Source organism: Phalangium opilio, unplaced genomic scaffold (assembly GCF_054372755.1).
Source record: "Phalangium opilio isolate 3A_F unplaced genomic scaffold, DU_Popi_V2 ptg005580l_1, whole genome shotgun sequence".
In the NCBI taxonomy this organism is placed as follows: domain Eukaryota; kingdom Metazoa; phylum Arthropoda; class Arachnida; order Opiliones; family Phalangiidae; genus Phalangium; species Phalangium opilio.
The window spans coordinates 1638-10000 of NW_028324265.1; positions in this window are offsets into that span (position 1 = coordinate 1638).

An 8363-nucleotide genomic window follows, 5' to 3' on the forward strand; every position below is an offset into this window, starting at 1 on the left:
TGGCTTGATAAAAGCCGCAGTATGTCATTTCTGCTTTAGGTAGGAATCCAGAAAAAACACTAAAAAGTCATTACTTCATTTATTTCAGGATCTTTTGCATGAAATGCTGAATCAAATTCAGCACGACAAAAAAAGCCTGGATTCCGCACCTAAAGCAGGAATGATGCTGTTACTTAGTGGATTAAACAAATTGTTATATCATCTCCAAAGATAACAATTATTTAAGGTTACTATGATAAAAAATTATTTGAAAAAATTTTTTAAAGACCAAAATCGTAAATCACAATCTTTTATTGAACTTAGCAATGGCTATTACAACGATGTAAAAGATACTAAAGTCGGTATAGATGCTTACCGGAAAAATGTTATAGTATATCGTTGCGTTAATTTAATTGCTCAATCTGCTGGTCATGTTCCTTGGAAATTAATGAAAAACAACAATGGTAACAACGAAGTAATTCAAGAACATCCAATATATCATTTATTAAAAAAAACCAAATCCCGAAAAAGCCGGTGCTGATTTCTTTAGTGAACTAATAGCAAGCAAATTATTATATGGTAATAGCTATATTTTATCGACAGCAGATTTAAGACCCAAAGAGATTTACTTATTACATGCATCAGCGACGGAAATAGTACTAGAGCGAAATCAGGCAATTGCTTACCGATATAAAACTAGTGAAGGCGAAAAAATTTATCGTATCAATCCTATTGATAAAATAAGTAGGGTACTACATTTAAAAAACTATCATCCGACTAATCAGCATTATGGGCTATCTGCTTTGGATGCTGCTTCTTTACCTATTGATTTACATCAGCAAGCTACTTATTGGAATAATTCTTTACTACGAAACGGTGCACGTCCTAGCGGTGCATTAATAGTAAAAGATGGTAATGGTTATCTTAGTGATGAACAATTTGAAAGACTACAAGCACAATTGACAGATAAATTCACTGGTAGCAATAATTCCGGTAAGCCATTATTGTTAGAAGGGGGGTTAGGCTGGCAAGAAATGAGCATTAATCCAAAGGATATGGATTTTATTGAATCGAAAAACTCAGCTGCAAGGGAGATTGCTTTAGCTTTTGGTGTACCGCCTCAATTGCTTGGCATTAACGGCGATAATACTTACAGCAATATGCAAGAGGCAAGGCTTGCTCTTTGGGAAGAAACATTAATTCCTCTACTTGATAAAATAGCAGATAGTTTAAGTAATTGGTTTTCAAATCTCTATCAAGAAAATATTATTATTGATTTTGATCGTGATAATATTTCGGCTCTTACCGAAAAACGAGAAAATTTATGGGCTAAAATAGCCAGTGCTGATTTCATGACATTAAACGAGAAAAGAGCTTTTGTTGGCCTTAAACCTGTTGTTGGTGGCGATAATTTATGTCCAAAGACTCTATGACTAGAGATATAACTGATACTATAAATAGCCTCTATAATTTTGTTGCTAAACTTATTATTTTACTGGAAGATGAACTTACTTTAATAACTTTACAAAGAAATGAGAATAATATAGTAGCTACAAAAAATATTACTGAAACATTAAATAAGCTAGTAAATTTAATTACTCAATTAAACAAGCTTTCTAACTTGGCTCCTGCTACTACAGAAATAGACGAAAAAGATAAAGTAATTATTGATAATTTTTTAAAGAATTTTCATATTAAGATGTTGTTTTGAGGTCATCCCTGTGGGGCGTTATTATGTAAATAGATTTATAGCCGTCATGGCGAGGCGGCATAGCCGACGTGGTCAGCCAGGCTATCCTGGATAATAAGGGATTTGATAGTATAAAAGTATGTTTATACTGGATGGCCACGGCATCAAGAGATGTCTCGCCACGACCGTTAGAGTATCCACACAACAATACCTAGTGGAAATAATATAAATGTCAATATTTGGTAGCAATAATATTAAGAATAATCTTTAGAACCACATTTAAAATTACCCGCACCTAAAAGATTAACAAAATTTACATCCCATGCCTGATAAAAAGCATTTGGGATATTAATACTATCCACTCAGTTACAATAACATGATGTCCATGTTTATTTTGAGGCAGTATTGCACTAATCTGATCTTTTGAAATTAATTTATCTTTATGGCTATAATGTGGGGTCTATATATAGTGGTCTTAAAAAAAGGTTCTGGATCAAGTTGGTTTCGAGTAATTCGTTGTTCTAGATGCCAACCTTCTCTAGTAATCCACCAGTCCATAACCACGGGTACTATGTTTTGTTGTGTAAACTAACTCAGCCTTAAATTCTTGACCAGGAGTTACTGGTATTTGTGGCCATATTGCACCGGTTTTTTTAAGTATTTCTTCATCTGGATAATTAACGCAGTCACGTTCTCCCTTACGACCACTACTCTAATATATAACTATCTTTAGGGGAAGGAGCACTCGCGACATCATCTAGATATTTTGGAGAATTACCATTAAGGTCTTTTCCTCCTTCCATTTCATTATTTTGCCACTCATTAACTCCTGCAGTAATAAATTTATTACTAGTTAATTACTTTATACAAAAACACTACTGAGATAATCAACACCATAAGTAAACCCATAAAAAAACTTAATGTAATCGGTAAAGATTTGAAGTTTTGCCATAATAACATACTAAAAAAAGGTGTAGCGGAAGATAAAATTATGCTACCAAGCGAGTGAGAAAGGCTATACATTCGCATTTTATTTGTCGGAATAAATAAAGACTGAATAATAATTTGTAAAGGTACGGCATAAAATGCTGCTAATACAATTAAAATAGCAGGATAGTAAATTATAAATATTTGTTGATATAATGAGATTTGCATTAACAAGACCGTAATAATACTTAAAACCAAAGAGAAGATAATTTGTTTTAAAGGATTTATTTTATCGGCTAAAAAACCTGAGAATATAGCAGTAAATGCATAAGTAATAATTAGAATTATATTCATATTTTGTGCTTGCATATGATCAATAATAAAAGCTACTTTTGATAAAAAAATTCCTAAAAAAATCACTAAGAAATGATAAATACCGCCAATGGAACCGTTTATTAACAGGGCTAAAGTGAAATAAAGTTTTGTATTCTGTAAGATTTGCCATAAACTTCTATTATCTTTATTAGCGGGTTTATTTCGGTAATATAGAAATTCCTCGCTTTCTTTAAAATATCCTCTCATTAAAATAGCAAATATACCAAAGATTCCGCCAAACAAAAAAATTTAACCGCCACAAATAGCTGGCTGTTTCAAAATTACTAGCATAATAATAGGCTACAGCAGCAAGTAATGCTCCGACTTGGCTACAGCTGACAACTATCCCATTAGTTAAATTTTTATGATTGATGCCAGTTTTTTCGGCTACATAAATTTTTATGGCATCAACCTCGCCAGCAAGACTTATTAAAAAGCACATTCGGCAAAATATCAATATGATAACAGCAAAATTGCCGATTTTTTCAAAGCTTGGAGTAACAGCAATTAAGCTTGTAGAGATAGTAGCAATAATTACTGAAATTTTAACTGATTTAGTACGTCCATATTTATCACCTATAAAACCAAATATTAACGACCCAATCGGGCGAGATATAACTGCTCCCCCAAGGATCGCAAAAAATCCAAGTATTTGCATGTCATGATCGGCAGGTGGTAAAAAATTTTGTGCCAAGATACTAGCAGACAGACCAAATAAAGCATAATCGTAGTAACGAATAATCGTTATAAAAAAAGCAATTAAAAAAGCCGAATGTTGCATATGGTTATAATTCAGAGTATAATTATTGAAGAGAAAGGTTTGTTATGTCATTCTCACATAGTATTGTCGCGTAGATACCTCAACCGTCACGGCTCACCGCTGCAAGCGGCGTGGCATGGAATACCCCACCCGTCATTGCGAACGACCGAAGGGAGTGCGGCAATCTTTCTTAGATTTGATTATATTGCTTCGTCGACATAAATGTCTTCTCGCAATGACGGAAAAGGAAAGCCTAGATTGCCGCGTCGGGACTATGTCCCTTCTTGCAATGACGCTTAAACTCATCCACGCAACATATCTTCGCAGGAATGACATTATAACAACGTTCGTACAGTAGTAGATCAAGTCACGGACAACTGTAAAAGAACCGCTTTTCATACTAACATATAATTATAACAGAATATTATTATAATAGGAAATATTTATGCATAGTTTTTTTAAAGTTATAAAATATTTAATTTATATTCTTATATATCTAGCAGTGACCTTAGTGGTAGCGTATATTGTTTTAGCTCAAGGTATTCCGGATGACCGTCAATGCCATGCTATGGAGCGACCTTTGTTTATTCATTATATTTTAGCCTTCATTATAACAGCTTTACCTGTGCTTGCAGTTATATATAGTAAAATAAAAAATTAAAGATGAAAGAAGATAAATAATTATGATCGGCAAATTAAGCGGTAAAATAGATTCTTGTCTTGAGGATTATGTTATAATCGATGTTAGCGGAGTAGGGTATTTAGTGTATGCATCAAGTAAAACCTTACGTAAACTACCGGAGGGAGAATTTTGCCGATTATTTATTGAAACGCATGTTCGAGAGGATCACATTCACCTTTACGGGTTTTTGTCGTTAGAAGAAAAAGCCTTCTTTAATTTACTACAATCGGTCAGCGGCATAGGTACTCGTATGGCTTTATCTATTTTGTCAAATCTTACGCCATCGGATATTCAAATAGCCGTAAATCAAGGAGATAAAGATAGTTTTAAAGCTGTTTCAGGAGTAGGGGTAAAGCTCGCCGAGCGTATAATAATGGAATTAAAAGGTAAAGTTTTGATAGGAGGGAGCAGTGCTGCAATTAAAAGCGATTTAAATTTAAGTGGTATTAACTTGGTTGCAAGCTCTGAAGTTATAAAAGCTTTAACTAATCTTGGTTTTAATAGATTTGAGGCACAAACTGTTGTGCAAGAACTTATTGCAAAAAATCCTGAAATCTCTATTAATGAATTAATTAAACTTGCTTTAAAAAACCGTGGCTCTAATGTCTGAAAATATTTTATCGGCTGAAGAAAATCAAAATGATCAACAAGGGGATCATGAATTTTCTCTAAGACCTTCTTATTTGCAGGAATTTGTTGGACAGCAGCAGATTAAAGAAAATTTATCAATTTTTATTCAAGCAGCTAAAGTACGGTCAGAACATTTAGATCATACTTTATTTTATGGTCCGCCTGGTCTTGGTAAAACTACTTTAGCGAAAATTGTTTCTAATGAGATTGGTGGTAACTTTAAATCTACTTCAGGACCGGCAATATTAAAAGCTGCCGACCTTGCGGCTATCTTAACTAATTTAGATAAAAATGATGTATTATTTATTGACGAAATACATCGTTTAAGTACCTCCGTTGAAGAAGTTTTATATCCAGCAATGGAGGATTTTGTTTTAGATATTATCATTGGTGAAGGACCAGCAGCAAGATCAGTTAAGATAAATTTACCACCTTTCACTTTAATTGGTGCAACTACAAGGCTTGGTTTGCTTAGCAATCCTTTAAGAGATCGATTCGGTATTCCTTTACGTTTAATTTTCTATAATATAGACGAATTAAAAATGGTATTAAACCGTGCAAGTAAGCTACTTGGAATTAATTTAAGTGATAGCGGAGCTGAAGAAATAGCTAGAAGAAGTAGAGGGACGCCAAGAATTGCTTTAAGGCTTGTTAAGCGAATAAGAGATTTTGCAGCAGTTGCTGGCGAGTTAGAAATTAATAAAATTATTGCAAACTCGGCTTTAAATCGTTTAGAAGTTGACAGCATCGGGCTTGATAGTAATGATGATCGATATTTAAGATTTATTGCTGATAATTATAGTGGTGGACCGGTCGGAATTGAAACAATTGCTGCTGCTTTGTCGGAGCAACGTGATGCACTTGAGGAAACTATTGAACCATATTTAATTCAAATAGGATTTTTGCAACGTACCCCTAGAGGAAGGGTAATAACACCTAGTGCTTTTCAGCATTTAGGATTACCAACTCCATCCTGCAATAATAGTCAATTTAATATATTCAACGAAGGATAAAGCTTTGTCGTCATTAAAAACCCCCACTCAAGACTATAGCGGTCGTCAAGTTATAAAGAGGTTACTTAAAAATTTTGTCAAGCCATATTCCAAAAAAATATTTTTGGCAGTATTTTTTATGATTATCTCGGCTATTTGTTCAGCAAATATTGTTAAATCTGTTCAGCCGATTATTGATCAAATATTTTTAACCCATGATAAGAAAATGCTTTTACTAATGCCTTTTATGATTACTTTAATGTTTTTTATAAAAGGAGTTTCAGAATATTATCAAAATTACTTAGTTAAATATGTTGGTCAATGTATACTAACCGATTTACAGATGAAGATGTACGAACATTTACTATGTGCTGATATTGCTTTTATCCAATCGCAATCCTCAGCCAGGATAATATCACGCTTTACAAACGATATTACTATGATGCGTGGGGCTGTTTCAAATTTACTCGTTGGTTGTGCTAAATATTTCCTTACCGTATTATTTTTAATAATAGTGATGTTTAATTTAGAGCCAGTATTATCCTGCGTAACCTTTTTTGTTTTTCCGCTTGCTATTTATCCAGTGCAACGACTCGGAAAAAAAATACGAAAAATATCAACGCAATCACAGGAAGAGTTAGGGCATTACACTTCGCGGCTTGATGAAACATTTCAATCAATTAAAATTGTCAAATCTTTTGTTGGTGAAAAAATAGAAAGTAATAGAGCATTATTAATCGTCAATAATATTTTAAGCTTCTATAAAAAAACTTCAAAATTGGACGCTTTAGTTTCGCCTATTATGGAGACGTTAAGCGGGGTTGCGATCGGCGGTATTATATGGTATGGCGGTAGTTTGGTCATGGAAGGTAAAACTACCCCTGGTGCGTTATTTGCTTTTTTAACAGCTTTTGCTACGGCATATAGACCTTTTAAAAGCTTAGTCTCATTAAACGTTAATTTACAGGAAGGAATAGCAGCTGCAAAAAGAGTTTTTAATATTTTGGATACTGAACCGATAATAAAAGATCATACAGATGCTGTACATATCGATTTTACTAATCCAAAAATAATTTTTAAAGAAGTTAAGTTAAATTTTCATAGTAAAATAGCTATAAAATCAGTTGATTTGGAGCTAACTCCTAATAAAATTATCGCTTTTGTTGGGCGTTCTGGCAGCGGTAAAACATCACTAGGCAACTTATTAGTCAGGTTTTACGATCCAACTGAAGGGGAAATTTTAATTAATAATCATAATCTTAAAGATATTAAAATTGCTTCGCTTCGTCAGCAAATTTCATTGGTAACACAGGACACTCATTTATTTGATACTAGTGTTGCTGAAAATATTGCTTATGGCAATATACATGCCACAAGAGAGGATATAATTGCAGCAGCAAAGCATGCTGATGCCGATGATTTTATTATGCATTTACCGAACGGCTACGATACTATAATAGGAAATCAAGGCACTACTTTATCAGGAGGGCAACGTCAACGCTTGTCAATAGCTAGGGCATTTTTAAAAGATACTCCTATTTTAATTTGGGATGAGGCTACTAGCTCTTTAGATCAAAATTCTGAACAAAAAATAATCGAATCATTGAAGAAGCTACGCCAAGGGAAAACCACCTTAATTATTACTCATCGCCTTGCAAGTATTACCGATGTTGACGATATAATTGTTATGAAAGCTGGAGTTATTTGTGAACAAGGAACTCATAGTGAATTGCTAGCGAATAAAGAAGAATATTATAAACTATATAACAAAGAACTGAGAGAAAATAACTAGATATTTATAAATACAAATTTGGATTATGTAACAACGTTCGTACAGTAGAGCGTCATTGTGAAAAAATATTATTGCGTGGATCGAATTTTCGGTGTCACTCTAGTTCAAACGGGGCGTTGTCGCATAGATAGATTAAAAGCCTCGATATGTCATTCCTGCTTTAAGTGCGAAATCCAGACTTTTCTTTGTCATGCTGAACAAGTTTGCCGCATCTTTTTAATAGATCCTGAAACAAGTTCAGCATGACAAAGACTAGATTGACACGTCGGCACGATGTACCTCCTCGCAATGACGACTCTAGTATCCATGTAACAATGCATTTTCTCAATAAAGCTTAAAACAATGTTATCAAAAGTAGAATAAGTTATTTTATAAAATAATTGTTAGTTTTATTGAGAATCAAGTTGACTTATGAAAATATTTGGCTAAAATCATGAACGGAATAGTTGCAAGGCTGTTCTAGAGCTTCAAAACTCCGTATCATAGATGGTTAGCATTATCCATAAAAATGCTTCCTCGACTCTTCGTCAAGGTCG